At 34.1% G+C, this 22,069-nt stretch overlaps 1 long non-coding RNA gene across 1 annotated transcript in view; it reads left to right on the top strand.

Annotated features, from left to right (window-relative positions):
- The window catches only part of LOC144234664 (uncharacterized), a 59,164-nt gene extending 46,851 nt beyond the window's left edge, over positions 1-12,313 (top strand). Inside the window, exon 3 of the long non-coding RNA XR_013336034.1 lies at positions 12,243-12,313. This is a non-coding gene — a long non-coding RNA (uncharacterized LOC144234664). The remainder of the gene's footprint in view (positions 1-12,242) is intronic.
- The last annotated feature ends 9,756 nt before the right edge of the window (positions 12,314-22,069 follow it).

Here is a 22,069-nt window from a genome sequence, read left to right as displayed (position 1 = left end):
AATTGCTCACTCTTATTTTGTAGAAAGTTGATCTAGGAAGACATTTTAAATTCAGCCTTATAAGTGATTGTTTTATTTCTCAAACTCACCTTTTTTTCAGTATGGATTCCCTAGAACCTCCAAATTTTTTTCCCTCAAGACTATGTGGTCCTACCAGCTATAGTTTTACTATTAATAAAATATGCTAAGTTTCAGTGGAAAGAGAAATTGTCTGAGTGAAAACACTTCTGTTTTAACCCTCATTTACTACTTACTAGTCATCGGACTTTGAAAAAGTCCATTTAGATCCTTGTTACTCTTCTATATAGTCAGAACAAGGTAGCTAATTTGACCATAGTTCCTATTTCTATTTATTCAATGTCAAAGTATACATGCAAGCATATTAAAACAATTAAAAACAACAGATAGTAGAAAACAACACACATTTTTTGTTTGTTTGTTATTTGAAAAAAACAACTTTTCGAGCTCTAATGTAGCAGATTCTAACTAGGTATGTGAACAATTATTGTCACTTACAGCATGGAGAAGAAAAGAACAAAAGAATAAATGAAAACTAATGAATTCCTTAGTGAACGTAATAATGCTTCTTATCTTCGTGAAGTTAAAAAAATAGCACAGTGAATTTCCCTCAGGATAATGATTGCACTAACTTTTCACTCTCATTGCCACTTTCTATGCTTCATACTTTCTGTTTCTCTTTTTATGTGATCATTATTTGAGTGGTTTATTTTCTAATACTTAATTTTTGTCAAAACTGTCTCAATTCTCAATTTATTGTACTGCAGACAATACAGAGAAGGTATTATTTTTTAACTTGCTCAATTATATTTTGAAATATTTGTTATTGACAATATAATTTATTTTAGATTTATAAGTAATAGTGGTAACTATAATGTGACCTACCATTTGGCATAATGTTACTTAAAGTCTACCATCTGCCATTTTGTGCATGTTTATAAAATTTTATTGTTAATGACACATTTTAATTTTCTACACTCATTATTTTTAATATGCATACTAAAATTGACAGATGGTATTTGTATATCTATGGAAATTATCTATACATTGTTATTTTAATCTGATACACAATGAAAAGCATTTTAGAGGAGAAACTATATATAACAGAATCATCAATGATATATCACTTTCTTTTCATGTTTCTTCTCTGTCATATAATTTTCTGGTTTGGGATAGTACTGAATAAACTGGGATCATTTAATTACAACATTGCCTGTTTAATGTTTACATGATTAATATCATTTGCTAGTTACAGGAAAAATGTGAAATTTAAATCAATGTAAAAATTATGGCCAATGTAAAAGTTTAATGTAAAATTAAGTTATATGCTAGTTGACTTAATGATGATACAAATCTTAACATTCATGTTTAAATATATAGCTACAGCTATCCATATCTATATCAATCTAGACATTTTAAATCTTTTATCAGTTGTCATAATAAATCAACTTTAAAGCAAAAAAAAGGGATTAAAAAACACAGTAGTAATCATTTATTGTGTAATTATTGTGTACCATACAGTATAGACTGTGAAAAACAACTGACTGTGATGCTATTAAAACAATTCCAGATTTCTGCTCAACCAAGATTTAAGATCTTCGTTCTTTAATAAATACTGCAGATTATTCTTATGTGGGTGTCCTAAATTCATACTTTATAATGAGATGTTATATTACATACAAGACTGTACACATTCAAACAAAAAGATTCATTTAATTCTGATAACGATACATCTTCAAGATGGTTTGTACAGCCCTATTTTTTAGATAAGAAAACTGAGCATGCATTACTTTGGAAATTTGCCTGGAATCACAGACCTCAAAATGGCTGATGTGTGTTTCCAAATAAAGTCATTTTAACTTAAATTAGATAGTTTTAAACTACATAAAGTATGTGTGTGTGTGTGTGTATGTATATGTGCGCATGTGTGTATGTATATATATTTGTTCCTGCACAGACACATGGAAATATCCTGTTGATATAAAAATCAATTTTTAGGGTTACTATTTCAATGGTAATGTGGTACAGCAAGGAGGATAATATAGTCTTGAAGGAGTGGACAGTCAGTTACCAGAGCTAAATGTGCATGTGAATCTTCTTTTATTTACAGAGAAAGGTTTTTGCATAGGAAGGGTTATTTAAGCATTTTAAAAAAGAAAAAAAAAAGTTAAGGTGGAGTGAATATGACAAGGTCAACAGAGTCCTAAGAGGAGGGATTTAGACCACACCACTCCATTGCTATCCATTTATTCATCCTCTGTTAACTCTCTATATTTTATCTCCCTCATTGACTATTCTAAATGATTTTCATTCTTTCAGTTAATTTCCCAAATGAATCTTTAATATGGTGATGATCTAAGCCACTGGCCTTTATTTCTGTTTCTTCTTGCTTCATTTTTTAAATATTTCTTTTAATGACTAGTATTTTTATTCAACATCCAAGATATGACATACATATTCCTGATACTATTGATGTTTATTATCCCTGTTTTTGGTATATTATTCGCATTTCTGATTCTCTCCCTCTCACTTTATTTTGACCTAAAGATACACAGTTACTCTTAGGATTAGGATTGCTGCAAATAACACTGACCTCAAAGTAGGGACTTAAATAAGCTAAAATTCTAAAAAACAAAAGCAAAACAAATAGAAACAAAATTGTAGTTAGGCAGTCATAGATAGCTATCAAAGCCACCCTACCATGTCTGGGACTCAGGGTCCTTTTTTCTTCTTGTTTTTTTTTCCCAAGGTCATGTTATGTTCATGATGTTGTTTGAGATATTCCATTCACATTCCAGGAAGTATGGCAAAGAAAGAGGAGAGAAGACACTCTCATCTTTTTAAGATGTCACAGAGATACAAATATCACTGAACAATAGCATCTCATTTGTGATAACTTGAGCACAAGGCCATATCTAGCTATAGAGAGGATTGTGTGGTGCAATGATTTAGCCAGGTTTTAGATTGCTAAGTGTAACATATGAGTTCTTTTACTAAAGGTAAATGGCAGAATATATATTGAGGGGAAAGTTACAAGTGCCTAACCATGCATTCTAATTTGTGGCAAGAAAATACTAAATCCTTTAACTGGCTATGGTCTCAATCCCTTTTTTCCATTCTCAGGTTTTCCAAATTTGTAAATACTTTCTTCTCTTACTCATGGTGCACACTCTCCTTAATCCCCTGTGATATTTCATGAAGAAAAGAACTGTCAAAACTATTTAGAAAATAGTTTGTAATAATTTTACAAATTAATTTAAAACTGATTCATGTTTTTTACAGAATTTTTCACAGTTGAAGGGAAAGTAAAAAGAGTTAAAAGGGTTATTATTTGAATGAAATAATTTTGACTAGTAGGTGAGAATTGAAATATTTATCCAAACATATTGTAATTATTTACTTGTGTGAAAGAATGTTTTTATCGGTCCAGAATCAGCAGTGTGACTTAATCAGAAATAGAGAACTGACCTTCAATTGAATCCAAAGTCAGTTAGCTTCTTCTGGAAACGTATATGTTCTTAGGAATTTTTGTTGCTCTTTTAGAATTTGCTTTTAGGGTTATAGTGAATTCAAGACTTTTAGATTTATAATTATTCTCAGCTTACTATTTCTCAGCTCTGAAGTATTGAGATAATTATAACACCTCCTCCATAATTGGAGCCATTCATTAGTTTTTTTTTGGATAATACTAAATGTTTGGTAAAATGTGTAAATAGAAAATTATAAAAAGTCCTTTGAACTCTAAAAGTCTTATGATGTCAACAGGTTCATTTTATAACTTAAAAACATCAATCATTAATGTATCTTACGATTTTTCAAATATCTTGCCTTGATCCAAAATTTTATCATTCATTGTCCTTTATATATTTTGTATTCATTCCATCAGTTTTAAATATTAATGATTTCTGCCAGCTAAATAAGTACTTGAAATTTAATGTACCAAGGTGGTTACCAGATCATTAAGCATTTCGTACTTATAGGTAGGTACATATTGTCCATATAACTGAATGCCGGTAAACATGACTTTCAGCTTACTTAAATTAATAATTATGAGCTCAAAACAACCTGTACATATATCTTCAATTTTTTTTGAGCCTACAATGATCTAATTGTGGTGGGAAAAGAGTAGTACTACCAGGAACTCATGGGTATTCTTCATTTATTTACAAATAAACTATTTTCCCCATAATTAGTAAATGATATATGATAATAAATGAATGATTTTTCTTTTGAATCTAAGATATATAGCACACTATATAAAAGATGGTGAATTAAAATAATTTTTAAAGAATTCTACCTCCCATTTTGAAATGTATGGAACAAACAGCAAAACCTTGAAGAATACAGAATACTATTTTTATCTCTTATTTATGTGTCTCTAGCCCGACCATGAGTTTCTAAATTTATGAACACATTTCTCAATATCAGCTTTCTGTTTGCTTCATTTTTCAAACTTACCCTTCAATATTTATAATGTAGATTTAACTCTAGAACAATGTGGTAGTTAGGGGTACTGTATAACTATTTTTTTAATGTTTATTTTATTTTATTTTTTTAAATGTTTCATTTATTTCTAGGAGAGAGAGAGAGACAGCATGAGCAGGGGAGGGTCAGAGAGAGAGGGAGTCACAGACTGAAACAGGCTCCAGGCTCTGAGCTGGCAGTCAGCACAGAGCCCGACGCAGGGCTCGAACCCACAAACCGTGAGATCATGATCTAAGCGAAAGTCGGACGCTTAACCGACTAAGCCACCCAGGTGCCCCTGGGGTACTGTATAACTATTAACTTCCCCAAAACATAAGTACTGAAAACCCACTGTTGACCAAAAGCCTTACAAATTGCATAAACAGTCAATTCTGTGTTCTTATAAGAACATAAGCTAGAGAAAATAAAAAGTTATTTGTTCTTCTTTATATCTTGTTAGAAAACTAACAGTAAGTTATAGAAAGCTAAGAGATATGGAGGGCTTACATCTCAACAGATTCAGCAACTTCTTGATATAATGATATTCTTTATCCCTAAATATAAGTAATTACTATGCTATTTATTAACAGTGTCAGTAAATTATTACTGTTAATCACATTAATATTAATAAATGTTGATAATTTAGTTTTCAAAGACCTACAGTGAAGACTACATATTTTCTGGAAAATGTAAAATCAGATAAAACAAATCTTATTTTTTAAGTATTTTTTAAATATTTGTTTATTTTTGGGAGAGAGAGAGAGTAGGGAAAAGGCAGAGAGGGAGACACAGAATCTGAAGCAGGCTCCAGGCTCTGAGCTGTCAGCACAGAGCCCATTGCGGGGCTTGAACCCATTAACCGTGAGATCATGACCTGAGCCAAGGTCAGGCACTTAACCTACTGAGCCACTCAGACACCCCAAGGTAAAACAAATTTTAAGCACTTTCTTCATATTTGAACATTTTTATAGATGGAAAAAATGATCAAATAATTCCAAATCTTCCTTCTAAAGTGGGGGTTGTGGCACAAGATCTGTGAAAACTCTATTTCTGCTTTGTCACTTTGTTTCCTGCTAGGCTCTTCCAATAAGGTGTTCTGTAAAGAAGACTGCAAGGCTTGAGGAGAGAGGGACAGATTTCTTTCCATTGGAATTTTCTTCCTATTTGTGCTTCCTATTCTTGTGAATGTCACTCGTCCTGCTTTTTCACCCCCAAATCAGCAGTTTGTTACACTCTGGTTTTCCACCTCGCAGTTTTCCACCTCGGAGAACTACTCTTGTGACCTCGGAGAGCAATCAGCGCCAGGTGGCTAGTGTCCCTTTCTCTGAGGTTTGGTGTAGCTCCATGTCACCGTCGTCTCTGCTCAGAGGCACTGGTATAATCAAGCAACAAGTTTGAGTTTCAGCTCCACAGTATCCTTCATGCAAGCCTCTAAATTTTAATAATCATCAGAAATTCTTCTCTCTCTTTTCCAACCCTAGGAGCAGTAGCTGCTTCTGGAATTTGCTACTTTTGTTATATCTCAGTGATCTGCTTTGGCCTTTTCAGTCCTGCAGTATCTAGAATCCTTTATAGTAAATTCTGTTAAACCAATTAATGCAAATATCTGTCTCTTGATTATATTCTAAGTCATGCAATCAAGTATTGAATATCTTATAATAAAAATTTGGTAAGTAGTATTTTAATTGGCAAGGCTTGTTATATCTAATTCTTATTTATTATGATTTTTTGTCATTAAAGACATAACTCCCAGACTCAATTAACTTTCCTATATTATACTTTAAGGCAAAATATGATCATTAAGTAAAAAAAACGAAACACATATGTAGTGGGAGTTTAAAAGAGGAAGACGCCATTTCTTGTTGGAAAGTTTGATGTGGTAGATTTTGATGAGTGAATAGAATTCCCATGAGCAAGGATTCTGGAATGATGGGAAGGATATTGATATTAAAAGAATCAGGCTCCTGGGTGGCTCAGTTGATTAAGTGTCTGACTTCAGCTCGGGTCATGATCTCACAATTGGTGAGTTCGAGCCCCTCATTGGGCTGTCTGCTGTCAGCACAGAGCTCACAGATAAAATTTCTGTCTCCCTCTGCCCCCTCCACTCCCAAGTAAATAAGCAAGATGGACGAAAAGGTACAAATGAGGGATACTTGAGGGGAACTTCAATCAGAGCATTTGATTACAGGAAATAGAAACTCAAAAACATGGGATGTGGGTCTTTGTGAACCATAAAATAGTGATACCTATAAAAGTACAAATTAAAACAATGGGAGGCAATTTCTGGATAGTAAAGTATTATAGATTGTAAAACAAATTGGTTATTATATATGTAATTGAAAATAAAAAAAATAACCTGTAGAGATAAATATGGAATTAAGGTGAGAAAATTATAGTTTTAAAAATCATAAACAAAATAATATTAGTCACAAATAAAACTTTCACAAAGTTTTTAAAGTTGCAATAGGTGTCATTTGAAGAAATGGTGTAGATCAGTATATTTCTCTGTCCCACTGACTTTAGGCTTGGTCTTATAAATTACTTCAGCTGGTGGCGGAGGTCAATGACTTGAGAGCTGAGGATGAAACATGCTTATTTGGTTTATACTGTACTTTGATGATCATAAGATTTGCCATAAGGGCAATATACCTGGGTAGCAGCCAGAGCAAGAGGTATGTGGAGGCATGCAGAGCTGACATGAATCTGATCCAAAAATTGAAGCCAAAAAGAGCTTATCTGTAGCCTGAAGCAGAATTATGCAAGCTAACTTATAAACCTTTCAGGAAAAAAAAAATGCTTATTGTAGACCAATAACTTCTGGGGTCATTTGTTATATGGCAATAGTTGACTGATACATGCAATATTTTATGATTTGGGGGATGAAAACAGTCAAAGCAAATAGCCTAGTTAAAACTCAGTATGCAGGGGTGTCTGGGTGGCTCATGTCGGTTAAGCATCCAACTCTTGGTTTTGGCTCAGGTCATGGTATCGTGGTTATGTGGATTCAAATCCTCCATGGGGCTCTGTGATGGCAGCATGGAGCCTGCTAGGGATTCTCTCTCTTTCTCTCTCCCTTTCTCTATCCCTCCCCGTCTCATCCTGTCTCTATCTCTCTCAAAAATAAATAAGCTTTAAAAAAATTTTTAAAAACCTCAATACGCAAACTTCAACTTTTTTTAACTTAGGCATAAGTGGTAAGTTATTTCTACAGACCTCTATAAATTTCTCTAATAAAGTGTCATAAGAGATTATTGCTTATAATTTATCAAAATATTTGAAATCGGCTACAAAACTAAATAAGATACCAAATATGATAAGATACGAAACTATCTTTATGTTAGAATAGGTTTGTAGACNGAAATCGGCTACAAAACTAAATAAGATACCAAATATGATAAGATACAAAAATATATGTTAGAATAGGTTTGTAGACTATTGTGTGTGTACACAGTGTACTATGTAAATATACTGAAAGATAGTGTCTGTATTAAAAAAAATAAAAATAGGGGCGCCTGGGTGGCTTAGTCGGTTAAGCGTCCGACTTTCGCTTAGGTCATGATCTCGCGGTTCGTGGGTTCGAGCCCCGCGTCGGGCTCTGTGCTGACTGCCAGCTCGGAGCCTGGAGCCTGTTTCAGTCTGTGACTCCCTCTCACTCTGACCCTCCCCTGCTCACGCTGTCTCTCTCTCTCTCTCTCTCCTAGAAATAAAACATTAAAAAAAATAAAAAAATAAAAAAATTAAAAATAAAAACTACCTTTGTAATAATACTCAACTTCTTTCCTCAGCACTGTAGGTTTATTATCCAAATACATGGTAGCAAATATTTCACCTGTTTCCCATAGGAACCTGGGTCCAAGTTAGACAGTACCTTAATTTTTTGCCAAGGATTAGCCAATTCTATTTGCATGTCATATTCTAAGAAGATAACTTTCTCATTTGAAATTTTCCAGTGAATATAATAAAACAATTAAAATGCTTCAAACACATATTGTAACTGCCTTCTCCTACGTTACCTGAGTGGAAAATGTCAAGCTTATATTGCCATTTTAATTGATTCCCAACATTTAACTCTAACCTTTTTAATGCAGTTAAGACTTCAAAAAATTTTTTTCTCCATTTTGTTTTGTTTTGTTTTGTTTTGCTTCACTTCATGAGGCAGTAACAGAGGTCTTGTTTCAGTGCTTGTGAGATTTCTGGGTACTTTCTTCTGCTTTTGTCCTTCTAAGAATAACACCTTAAAATATGAATTAAATCAACTTAAAGTTCTTCACATCTCTCACACTCCAAAAATTCTGAAACAACAAAACCATTCTTCCAAAGTTAACCTCACTGCAACCACTATAATATGTTTCCAAAAAAACCAGTGATGTTTCAGTGTTATTCAAAAGTGGGTATAGACAACATAAGAAAGAAGAAAATAATTATTTAGGCTACAGCTTTTGCAAAATGCCAGCCCAATGTTTAGAATTTATACTATACTTGGAGAAAATCACCCATCAAAATGTCAATTATAACATTTTGTTTAAAAAGTTTTGCATGCATACATACATCATTTCTCTCTTAGCATTTGAAATGGTGCTTTTTGCCCAAATGTGAACTTTTAGAGGGACATACTTGTCTCCTGTGTTCCCCTAAGGCTCCGGCATTTTCTTGGTTCTCATCTCATGTATTTACAAATCTATACTTTGAAATAGTCTGTGAATTCAAGCCACTGGACAGTTGAAATATGTATGAGGATTTTGTGGGGAAACAGACTGTATTTAATTCTACTACCAAGATGTCCCACTATGAAACATAAAACTGTGGTACCCCTCAAAGTCTCCATGCCCTTCTCATGCCTTTTCTCTGTTTCCTTTTCTGGAAACATTCCATAACACTTCTGTTTCATCTCAGTGTTAATGAGTCTGCTGCAGATTCCTAAAAGATAATTCCAGGTCCATAATTCTGCTTCCAAAGATATTTTCTTCCTAATCTTATCATTTCTGTATTTCAGAATCGCCCTCAATGCTGTTCCTAATTAAAACTGCTTGGCTTCAGAAGCTTGAGGAAGCAAAGACCTGATGAGAACCTCTATAGGCTGTACTGTAATATGTACAACAAAATCTTTACTTTTCCTCTATTTTCTTTTTAAATTGATAAGACTTGAGTAATTTGAGCTATTTCAAAGACATCAGAAACATTCCTATCTATTACATTATTTCCTGTCATTACAGATTGATTTAGGTTTTCTCAAAAATTGTCCAATCCTAACTCCCAGTACCTATGAATGCAATTTTATTTGGAAATAGGTTCTTTGCAACTATCAAGTTAAGATGAGATCAGTAGGATGGGCTGTAATACAGTGTGACTGATGTCCTTATGAAAAAGGGAAATTTGGACACTGAGATGGACATGGGTAGAGGGAAGATCATATGGAGACACAGGAAGAATGCCATCGATAAGGCAAGGAGTGCCTGTGGCTGCCACAAGATAGGAGAGTCATGGAGCAGATTCTCCATCACAGCCCTCAGGGGAAACCAATCCTGCTGACACCTTCATTTCAGACTTTTAGTTGTCACCAAAAGTGTAAGACAAAAAAATTGTAATGTGTAAGCCACTGAGTTTGTACTGCTTTGTTATGGTAGCTGCAGGACACTTTTACACCTACAAATGAATGCTTTTGTATTTCATTTACTTTCTGTTAGTTTCCTATACCTTTAAGGCAAGACCTGGAAATATTTTTAATAATTAATTTGCTTTCAAACTTAGCTCCATCCTTCTCTACCTGGTGAAGGAAGACACTATTTGATATTGAAGGATTATCTTTTCTTTGTCTTTCAGTTTGCTTTGAATCCATGCATTTGTTTTGTTAATATATTCTTCATGATTCTGTATTATATGTCTTTTGACTATAAAAACATCCAATTATTTCAAAAAATTTTTTGATTCCCCAAATAGGGTAATTCCACTGGGAAGATTTCCAACTACCTGTATAGAATCCCAAAAAGCTGGATTTAATTTATTTTTTATATATGGCTTCACTTAAGCATCTCATCGTCCATGAAGTCCCACTTAGAGTCTGTTGTTCTCTTAGCTTTACTACTTATTATTCTATTTTTATTTTACTTCACTTAGGATTATTTTAATCAAGAAACTCAAAAAAATGCTTGAATTCATGCTGATACTCTCCAATCTTTTTTTAAATTTTTTAAATTAAATGTTTTATTTATTTATTTATTTATTTACTTATTTATTTATTTTGAGAGAGAGTGCAAGTAGGAAAGGGGCAGAGAGAGAGGGAGAATATCAAGCAGGCTTCACGCTGTCAGCACAGAGACTGATGTAGGGCTCAAACTCTAAACTGTGAGATCATGACCTGAGCGCAAATTAAGAGTTGGACACTTAACCGACTAAACCACCTAGGTGCCCCAATGTTCTCTAACTTTTTTTTTGAAATGTGTCCACATATTACCCAATAAATTAGTGCAATTGTTCCAATTAGTAAAGGACAGTCATCATATACAACTCTATACTTTTTTGCCTCCAATCCTTCTTATGGATGTCTTCACCTTGTTACTGCCTTTAACATCTTGACTCTTTCTTATATATGAAATCTTTTTGAATCCTGATCCAGAAAGCAAGTGTGGCTTCAACTTTCCTAGTTTTAATTTCAATAGTTAAGTATGGTATATTATCTTTCTTTTTTCCTGTTTTATGTATTTCTATTTAAGACTTTCACCTTTTTCTAAGCAAATCTCTTCTTTTGCTAAATCAACTTGCTTTCCTTTGCTTTTGTTTTCATTTTCAACACAGTTCCAATTCTGAAAAAAAAAAGCTGCTTTTTAAACTAATTTCATTCTTCACTATGTCTCTGTACAATCTTAAATCCAACTGACAAAGTGTTATGAGAACAGTAATTTTAAATTATCACTTAGCCCATGGGTTTATAATAATTACAATGATTTTTTTTCTCTATCTCATCTTAGTTGTATGGTATATCATGGTATCAAATCTCCATGCACATTTTCTGTTCACTGAACAAATCCATCCCACTGTGATGTTGATTTATCCACAGGCTGTGGGTTCCTGAAATCGACAATTATAATCTGGGTGGATGTCAGAACTGGTTTGAAAGCCAGGTGGGAAGTGACCACAGGAGTTTCTAGGAGTGTCTCAGGGATTTAAGACAATTCTTTCCTTGGCCTTGAATGTTGTTCAAAGATATAGAGGAAAACTATGTAGCAGGCCATGCCCCATGATGCTATAGAACAATCTCTTAATCTTAATGTATGCCTAAAATCATGTATGAATAATCTTTGTTTTTCTTATTTGTTTATTTTCATTTTTAAGTCTTATTTTACATACATGAGTAAGAAAAATTAAAAGTGTTAGCAAAACAAACAAAAACAAAACAAAACCCCAAAACTATTCTACTTATCAGTGTCACAGAATCTGCCTATATTTGCATTTACTGAGATGAACTTTACTGGGATGAAAATATTTTCATCAATAATGCAACAACAGATGTTATTTATGGTATCACCTCTGCCACATGAAGATCTTTAGGCTTGTCTCACAAAACTTTGCTTCACAGTTTACTTCTTTATAAATGCACTCATATGGTTTCAAATCAACCTGTGATATATGCATGGTTCAGATGGAATATATCTTTGTTGTTTTTTTTCTTCCTTGTCAAGAGGAAAACAAATGATGATTTTTTAAATGGCTTGGCAAACCTTTAATCCTTTTCCCTCTGTATTCCCTCCCTGCCCATCTCCTAGTTTGAGAATTCTTTGGATTGAGTTGCCCATTGGCCTGTAGGAAGACTTATTTTCACTCATCGAATCTCCATTTTTAAAGGTGTGTTTGTTTGTTTGTTTGTTTGTCTAGAGTGTGGAGGGGGGCAGAGAGAGAGGGAGAGAGAGAATCTCAAGCAGGTCCCACACTGTCAGCACAGAGCCTTATGTGGAGGCTCAAACCCATGAACCATGAGATCATGACCTGAGATGAAATTAGGAATCAGATGCCTAACTGACTGAGCCACCCAAGTACCCTGAATCCCTGCATTTTTAACTCCACAAACTAAAGGTAAATTTATACCACTGCAATAAATGAAAAGGCCAGCCTTATGTGCAGCCCCAGTTATAAAGCATATAGCAAGAACAGCATATTTTTGCTCACTTTGGGTGTAAGTTGTCTTAGGGAACCTATCCCCTGACCCTTGAGCCTGGTATACTTAGTTCTGAACTTGGTAGTAGCTTAGCCCACTATTAATGTTGGAGACATTACAGCAGTGAGGGAACATCTAGGACAGTAAAAAAAAAAAAAAAAAAAAAAAAAAAAAGAAAAAGGAAATATAGGGTCAACAAATTTGGAAACAGGGAAGTTGCGGAGCAGTGAGGAATGTCAGCGTGCCTTTATGGCACCATGATTCTTCATGATGTCCTAGCTTCTGAATATAGAAAAAACCTTTTGGGTGATAATGCAGTAAGAGCAGCAAAGAGTATGGATAACAGTGTTTGTTCTTCCTCATGAGGAGAAGGAACAAAAAGTAACTGCTTTGCTCTCTAAAAATTTATTCTTCCAGACCAAAACATAATTCACACATATCAATGAAATTGATATTAAACTTATTCATGGAGTTCATCACATACCAGGAAAAAAAGTAGGCAAATATCTATTTGATTGCTTAGAAAATGATACAAAAATAATTCCTTTAATGAAACCTTACCTTAATTCTTGATAATCATATGTTTTAAAAGTGAAGTCTGAAGAATAGTAGAAAAATTGCTGATATTCAGAATCTGAAATTGTTGTGAAATAACTTCTAACTCTGTCACCTTGTGTAAATTTTTCTGTCTCTCTGATTCTTAGTTTCTTCATTGGCAAAATAGGGATAATAAAATTACCTATTGAATAGGGTCATCATGAGGACAAAAAAATACCTTAAGTAAAAAAAAAAAATCTAGTACAGTGCTTTGTATATATGAAGTGTTCCATACATATGATTTACTTTTTTTTTTTTACAAATAGTTTATTGTCAAATTAGTTTCCACATAACACCCAGTGCTCATCCCCACAAGTGCCCTCCTCCATGCCCATCTCCCCCTCCCCTCCCCCCCACATCCGTCAGTCCTCAGTTTTTGTCAGCATTCAAGAGTCTCTCATGGTTTGCCTCTCTCCCTTTCCCCCACCATTTCCGCCCTTCTTCTCCCCCTTGTTCCTCAGTTAAGTTCCTCCTAATCCTCCTATACGTGCAAACATATGATATTTGTCCTTCTCTGCCTGACTTATTTCGCTCAGCATAACACCCTCAAGGTCCATCCATGTTGCTACACATGGCCAGATTTCATTGTTTCTCATTGCCATGTAGTATTCCATGGTATAGATAAACCACATCTTCTTGATCCATTCGTCCGTTGATGGACACTTAGGCTCTTTCCATGTTTTAGCTATTGTTGAGAGTGCTGCTATGAACATTGGGGTACATGTGCTCCTATGCATCAGCATTTCTGTATCCCTTGGGTAAATTCCTAGCAGTGCTATTGCTGGGTCATAGGGGAGTTCTATTGTTAGTTTCCTGAGGAATCTCCATACTGTTTTCCAGAGGGGCTGTACCAGTTTATATTCCCACCAACAGTGCAGGAGGGTGCCCATTTCTCCACATCCTCGCCAGCATCTAGAGTTCTCTGATTTGCTACATATGATTTACTTTTAAATTGTAACATACATGTCTTAAATTCAGAGTAGCAATAGAAAAAAAATCCATAATATATAAATGCATACTTCAGATGTGTCAACATCTTTCTTGCTGTTAATATATACTTCCATTGTCTTCCTCCCTTCAATTCCTTAACTTTGTCTCAGTAAGACCAAAGAAAGAAGCCAGTGGTAGTTTCTTATTTCTAGGATTGATAAATATATGATTTCCCTAACATAGTGTCTAGTTAGCAGAAACTTTGAAGAATAATGGACAAGAGATAATGGTGGTAAAAGGTTAATGTTCCCCTAAAATCTGAATTTTAGTGTCTGCCCATTTCTGTTGTTCAAATACTCTCATCATGGTCAATATCAAGCTACTAAAAGGAGTTGCTGAAGCACAGTTAGCAAGTGATGTACACAGTAGACTCTCACGAGTTGGCACACACAGCTCTAATACACCACTACACATATTTGGGTTAATTTAAGAGGTAGAAACTCTGTATTACATGCTCCTCGTGCTTGACATAATAGCCTTTTAATTTATCTTTTCTTTTTCCAATTCTGCATAATGTTTAAAGCACATGTAACTTGACAGCACCTAATCTCAAGTATAGCCTGTATCACTTGCTTCTGGATAGGAGCTTCTTTAAAGCCTCAGTTGACCAATGGGCAATAGTTATTGGCAGGTAAATTATGTTCTTTTTTCCCTTCGACAGATAATTTGTATTACATTTCACATGATCATGACATGGACGATGGAGGGTTGCATGTGCTTCCACTAGGATTGGGTGGTAGTTGTCCACAGTGTTTATTTGCTCCATAATGCAGCCTGCACAAAACCATTTTCTTAGGCTCTTCTATCTAGAAAAAGCAGCCTCAGACATCCCAATATCATCCTTACAGTCAGTTATTAAAGTCCATAAGGTAAATTGAGGTGACATTGAGCAATGTTGAGCCAGCCAGGCTCTGTCAACTGCTAATCTAATTTCTGTCTTTGTTGATGTTCGTATTCTGAACACTCATATAAGTGATATCATATAATATGTGTCATATTATGACTGGCTCCTTTCACTTAGCATGTTTTCAAGGATTATCTATGTTGTAGCATGTTTCAGTATGTCGTTTCTCTTTATGGCTGAATAATATTCCATTATATGAATATACTACATTTCATTTATCCATTTATCAGTTCATAGATATTTGGATTGCTTTGATTTTACAATTATTAATATTGCTGCTATATGCATTTGTTTATATGTTTTTATGTGGACAAACATTTTTCAATGCTCCTAAATATATACTAATAGTGAAATTTCTGGTAACTCCACATTTACCATTTTGAAGAATATTCAAAATTGTTTAAAGTAGCTGTACCATGTACAATCATATTATCAATGTATGAAAATTCTAGTTTTCAGCATCCTTACATTAAAATATATATATATATATATATTTTTTAAAGAGCCATCCTAGTGGCTGTGTAATGAAATCTCATTGTGATTTTGATTTCCATTTCCTTAATGATTGAGGTTTATTTCATGCTTGTATTGCTTGTTTGTATATTTTCTTTGAACAAATTAGATATATCTATTTTTCTTTTGTTGCTTGTGTGAGTATAAAAAATAATTTTTACAGTAGTGGGGGTGAAGAACACTCTTTTTTATTTAAGTGGGTTTTGCACAGCATTTGGTTATAGCCTTCAGAACAACAGGGAAGACCTAGTGAGATTATACAATAATAATAAGATCAATTCTAGCTCTTTATTATTTGAATATGTTTTCCACATTAAGAAGGATGATGGGACAAATTCATTACTGGCTTCTGAGAGCTAATATTCAGGCCCTATGGCTCTGTTCTTTTATAGAGAAGGCAATTAGCTGAAGATATGTGGCTTGCCTAAGATCACCCAGCAAGTTATTGGCATAGTAGAAATGTGAACACATGGACTCTCAGTTTCCCATCTGTTGCCTAGTTCATTTGGCTGCTTTGTTAGGAGTGGGTGTATGTATGTACATTTATGTAGTGTTTCAGGAATGAGCAAAGGAAAGTGGGATGGTTTGTGCATTGTTTCAAATAGACACAGAGAAGTGGGACGATAGCAATTTCTTTATGTGCTAACAAATATATTTAAGGTGGTTCTAACACTCTGAGAAATAGGATGGCATTGTAAATTATCGCACCTATTTCAAGCATTTGGATATGGAATTCTGTATTACTTTAAATATATTTAAATAAAATAGTGAATGCTGATTTTATGCCCCTAACTTTAATTCTTATGTAGATATTTGAAGATAAAGACAGATAAACATATAGATATTTGAAGGTGAAGACATAATCAATGAACCCAGTTCATTCTTAAATGCTATTTTTATTTGCTAAAATTAAAATAATTTAATTATTTGGATAAGATCAATGCCTTATGAAATGTTAAAAAATATATATCATGTATTATACATTATTTTGAAAGCACTAGATTTACTATAATAGGTATATCATAGTCTTATATGTAGTAAATAGAGAAAAAATTGTGTCTGTCCTGGAGAAGAAATTGAAAATAAAATTTCTTTGTCCAACAACTTCAGAAAGCACTGTACTAAACAAAGCTGAATATCCAATGAAGGGACATGGTTGAAAAGTAGACACATAATAAGACGTTTCAATTAAAGAGCAGAAAGATAAAAAGGATGATGGGGAATAAACCAAAAGGAGGAGGAGAAAATAGTAGGGTAACAAAGAGGGAAAGATCAGTATGTTTGTATGTACCTTTATTTCTGCAACTTAGAAATGTTCTGTTGTGTTCTTTTCCTTTTTCTTCTTTTAGGAAGAGAGCTTTATACAGTGATGTGGAATAAAAACTAAGTTAAGTGAATATTGGTGGCATAGTCCTCAGCTGTACCATTGAATGATCAGCATGCATATATATATGGATTTTGTGTGTGTCACCCATACCTCCTCGTTTTCTACCTCCTCCATCCAGTAGTGAGAACAAGTACACAGATAAGGAAGAGGAAGATGATGGTCATCTCATCATGCAGAAGAGTGTCCTACTTCCCCTTGTGATGTTTATCCCCTTCCACCAACATGAAAATCACAGGTCAGGGAATGATAGTCATTTTATTTTATTTATTTATTTTTGAATGTTTTATTTATTTCTAGGAGAGAGACAGAGAAACAGCGTGAGCAGGGGAGGGTCAGAGAGAGAGGGAGACACAGACTGAAACAGGCTCCAGGCTCTGAGCTGGCAGTCAGCACAGAGCCCGATGCGGGGCTCGAACCCACGAACCGCGAGATCATGACCTAAGCGAAAGTAGGACGCTTAACCGACTAAGCCACCCAGGTGCCCCAGTAGTCATTTTAACATGTTGTACCAATGTAGGAGTACCTAAAGAAATATTATGATTGATTGCTGCTTTGTGTTTTTAAGAGAAATCATTATATTCATTTACTGTCTTTCTTTTTCTTAAGTTTTAATTTTCATTCTGGTTAGCTGACATACATTGTAATATTCATCTCAGGTATACAATTTAGTGATTCAACACTCATAGGGTATCTTTCTTTAGAGTAAATAAATAGCCAGTCATAAAATCAGTGATTAAGATAGAATAAAAGACTGAATCATATATATTGATGGCAACTATAAGCAGTATTAATTAGTAGATTCTTCCTAATATCAGATACCCTAAACTGTCCAGTTTTAAGGGATAAAATCTGACTGTTATTGATGTGGATTACTCAGAATATATTGGAATTTCTATTAATGCACCACTTTGTTTTAAAAGTTTTAATAATTTTTATTAGAAGTGCTTTATTTTAGAAGTGAATTTAAAAGGCAAGACTGTTGGGGCGCCTGGGTGGCTTAGTCGGTTAAGCGTCCGACTTTCGCTTAGGTCATGATCTCGCGGTTCGTGGGTTCGAGACCCGCATCGGGCTCTGTGCTGACTGCCAGCTCAGAGCCTGGAGCCTGTTTCAGTCTGTGACTCCCTCTCTCTCTGACCCTCCCCTGCTCACGCTGTCTCTCTCTCTCTCCTAGAAATAAATAAAAAATAAAAAACATTAAAAAAAAAATAAAAGGCAAGACTGTTATAAATCAAATTGAAGTCTATTACACATTTCATAGTTAATTTTCATTTACTAAAAGCTGCTAATGACCAGATGCAAAATTAGAAATGTCTAAATAAATTATTACTAGTTTTTAATATATGAAAATAGGAATTGAAATATTCTTTTGATAGACTTACACATCATATGCCACATCTTGAAGTAGGCTAACCCTATATCCTTCTCTATAAAGAAACTTCATAAAAATACTCTTATGTGGCTATATAGCCATCATGTGACCTTCCTTGATTTAAAAAAAAAATTTAATGTTTATTTTTGAGAAAGAGAGAGACAGAATGTGAGCAGGGGATGAGCAGAGAGAGAGACATGCACACACAATCTGAAGCAGGCTCCAGACTCTGAGCTGTCAGCACAGAGCCTGAAGTGGGGCTCAAACTCATGAACTGCAAGAGCATGACCTGAGCCAAAGTTGGAGGCTTAACTGAGCCACCCACATGCCTGACCCTCCTTGATTTTTAAGTAAAAATCAAAATAGTAAAGTTATCATTACATTTTAATATCTCTCTTGATAAGTATTGTATCAGTAATCAAAATAAAGTCTACCTAAACTAATACTGTAATTTGGGGAAATATAGTAAACAAACCCTACATAGAGAAGCAGGAAAAAATTCAAAACAGCGGCACAACTCAAAAATTAATATATGCTATTAAACTTTAAAGGTCTCTTTAAAGGTGCTATTATTTTATGTTAAGAACTGTATACATCTGAATTAGGAACCCAGGTTAATTTGTTGGAGGTCTTCTGCATGACCCCTGTATATTCTCTGGGTCAACTTTGTCATTGATGTGTATCCTCCAGAGAATGGCAGCTACCTAAGGTATTCCTGAACAGTCACCCTGTTATATAGTTTCTATTTTTACAATGTATGTGTCAACTTCAAGGATTTTAAGGTGTTTCACAAACTTTAAATTAACAGAGGGAGTACAAATTCCAAAAACATGCCGAAGGGTAGAAATACTTATTTTTTTGAGTTGTAACATTGTGCACAAAAGAGTGATTTGGCAGCAATGATGAGTGACTTTGCATATGACACTTTGAGGGCAAACAGCTTCCAGGGAGAATAGGATTCCAGGGTTTTTTTTGTTTTGTTTTGTTTTTCCCCTGCTAGATTGGGGGCTATGGTGCCTCAGATAAGTGACTTTCAAGCCTCAGGCAGCTGAAACTCAAGGAAACAGAAGATAAGTGAGTTTGGCAATGATACCAGATAAGAGAGTAAGATTGGACTTCTGGTAGCCTATTTTTATCTATCCCGATGTCTGCTTTTCTTCTCTAGAGATCTGCTTTCTTTTTCTCTACCATTTTCTATCCAAGAGAGTTAATGGCACACACAACCTCTATAACACAACTAATCTGTGAAGTAGGCATGAAAAGTCTCTCCTAATAGAGATCTAGAATTAAACATTGTAACATAGAAATCAGGAGTATAGATTTCAGTTCCAACTATTTTTTTTCGAGGGAAGGTCACTGAATCTCATTATTTTTCCCCCCATGGGAGTGTTATGGTATTTAATAATGATAACTTTTATCTCCACAATTCCCTTTTTCTATCTCCTTTCGTTTGTCATAAATTCCTACATTTCTTGTCAATATGTATGTTGCCACTTGTCTCACCTTCTTTTGGCCATCAGCTGTCGTTTTTACATTAGTCCTTTTAGATATAACATATCCCCATATTTTACTCTGTATCTTTGCATATCGTGGAACTGTAGACTCCTTTCCATGTAACATACTAGATGTTTTTATTAAAGTATATGCTCTAATTTTCTAGTTCTTTATACATAAAATGCATTCATATGATATACTTGTAAAGATTACAAATACATGTTTCCCCACAATCACATACAGCCTGGTAATCATATCAAATATGAAAACTAGTTGTTTTGAGATTTAAGGAAAATATTTACTGAGTTTACACAAGGAGCCTTTGTGTAAAAATCAGTACGTAACAGCTAACGGAACAAAATGTTTTCCTCAGTAAGTCCACCTCGCTTTCCTCTAATCCTGACATTCTAATGTCCCTTTCATTAAAAGTGCTGCAGAATTTCATGATGACCCATCCTACTATTCTACCTAATATAAAAAATTAAGACCACTATCACTGTCTATTCTGAGTTTCAAAATTATATCCTTTGCTTATTTTTATAGTATAGTTATTTTAATAAATGTATAAATGTAGGAGTTGCTGTGTTCTTCCAAATTTGACAGTCAATTATCAGTGATGTTTCTTCAACAAAATTTCATATTGTTTTGATGTTACAGTTTCTTTCAATTTGTGTCTAAAATTATCTTTATTCTCAAAACATTTATTACCGTGTGTTCCCTAGATTGCAAAATTCACTTTTTTTTTACTTTTATTATTCATGGAAATTGATTTTTATGTCTTCATTCTCAATCATATTGCAGTTTCCTGAGATCCTTTGGAAAGTTTTCTTTTTCAAAGGAAAAGATGGGTGATAATAAAGGAGGATTCAGGTGTTTTATGATACTAATAGCTGCAGAGGTTCTTTTTATATAGAAATGTTCAGTAATATTATTTCATCTATGTCTATAAATTTGGAAACATAGTTAATATAGACACATTTCTTCAATTATAAAATACTAAAATTGGCAGTTGAAGAAGTAGAAAACTTGAAAGGAGCAATAACTATTATATACATTGAAATGTTAGAAAAAAATCAACCCTATAATCTCAGTCCTATGGGCTTTTATATGTGAGTTCTACTATGCTTTGATTCATCACTATTTTATAGAAATTTTCAAAATTATGGGAAGAAGGAGAAAACATTAAAGTATACCTTAGTAAAATAAGGCAAAGGTAAACTAAGGAAAGACAGTTTCCAAAGACATATATTGACAGAGATGAAAAATATGTAAAGGCAACAAATCCCTTGATCTAATGGGAAATTAAAACTAATTAGTTATGATCAAGTGACACTTCTCCTGAAAATGCAAAATTGTTTTATTATCCAACATTCTATTAACTATATTAGGCAAATGAGAGTCAGTGGTCAAATAGAACACAAACTGGACCTGTTTGATCATTGTTTAATAATTGTGTTACTTTATATTTCATTTCAAAAGTTACTAAAACCTTACAAAAACAGCAGTAGTTGCAGTTGCATTGTTCCTCTTTGTCTATTCTACAGTAGAAAACAAGATTCTCCTCTGGAGCTGGATGTCATGTTCCAGGAGAAAAACTGAAAGCCTTAAGTTATAAGGCTTTTACAATGCGTGAATGGGCGGGAAGAGTCAAAGCCTTATGATTAACAATATTTATTATTTTAAGCAGCAGATTGTAGTTGTTTTTCTTGATTCAGGATGGCAAAACAAAACCTTTATCTGGAGGTTAGCATGCAATTAAGATTAATGAATAAGTTAATACTACCATCAACATTAATTTTTTCTATAGACTTCAACAATTTATTACTTTATTTTAAATATAGAAAATATCTTTGTATCTTTTAGAGCAGTTTTAGGTTCATAGCAAAAATTGAGTAGAAGATTTAGAGATTTCCCAAATATCCCCTGCCCCTGCATATGAATAATCATCTCCACTATCAACACTCCCCACCAGAGTGGTACATTTGTTATAATTAATTAACCTTCAGTGTGCCTGGGTGGCTCAGTTGGTTGAGTGTGTGACTTTGGCTCAGGTCATGAATGTGCTTTGTGGATTTGAGCCCTGTTTTGGGCTCTGTGCTGGCAGCTCAGAGCATGGAGCCTGCTTCGGATTCTGTGTCTCCCTCTCTTTCTGCCCCTCCCTGACTCATGCTCTGTGTCTCTCTG

The sequence above is a fragment of the Crocuta crocuta genome, unplaced genomic scaffold (assembly GCF_008692635.1).
Source record: "Crocuta crocuta isolate KB4526 unplaced genomic scaffold, BGI_CrCroc_1.0 scaffold115, whole genome shotgun sequence".
Classification (NCBI taxonomy): Eukaryota; Metazoa; Chordata; class Mammalia; order Carnivora; family Hyaenidae; genus Crocuta; species Crocuta crocuta.
Note: the sequence above shows the minus strand (reverse complement) of the source record. Positions and strands in the feature narration are given on the sequence as shown.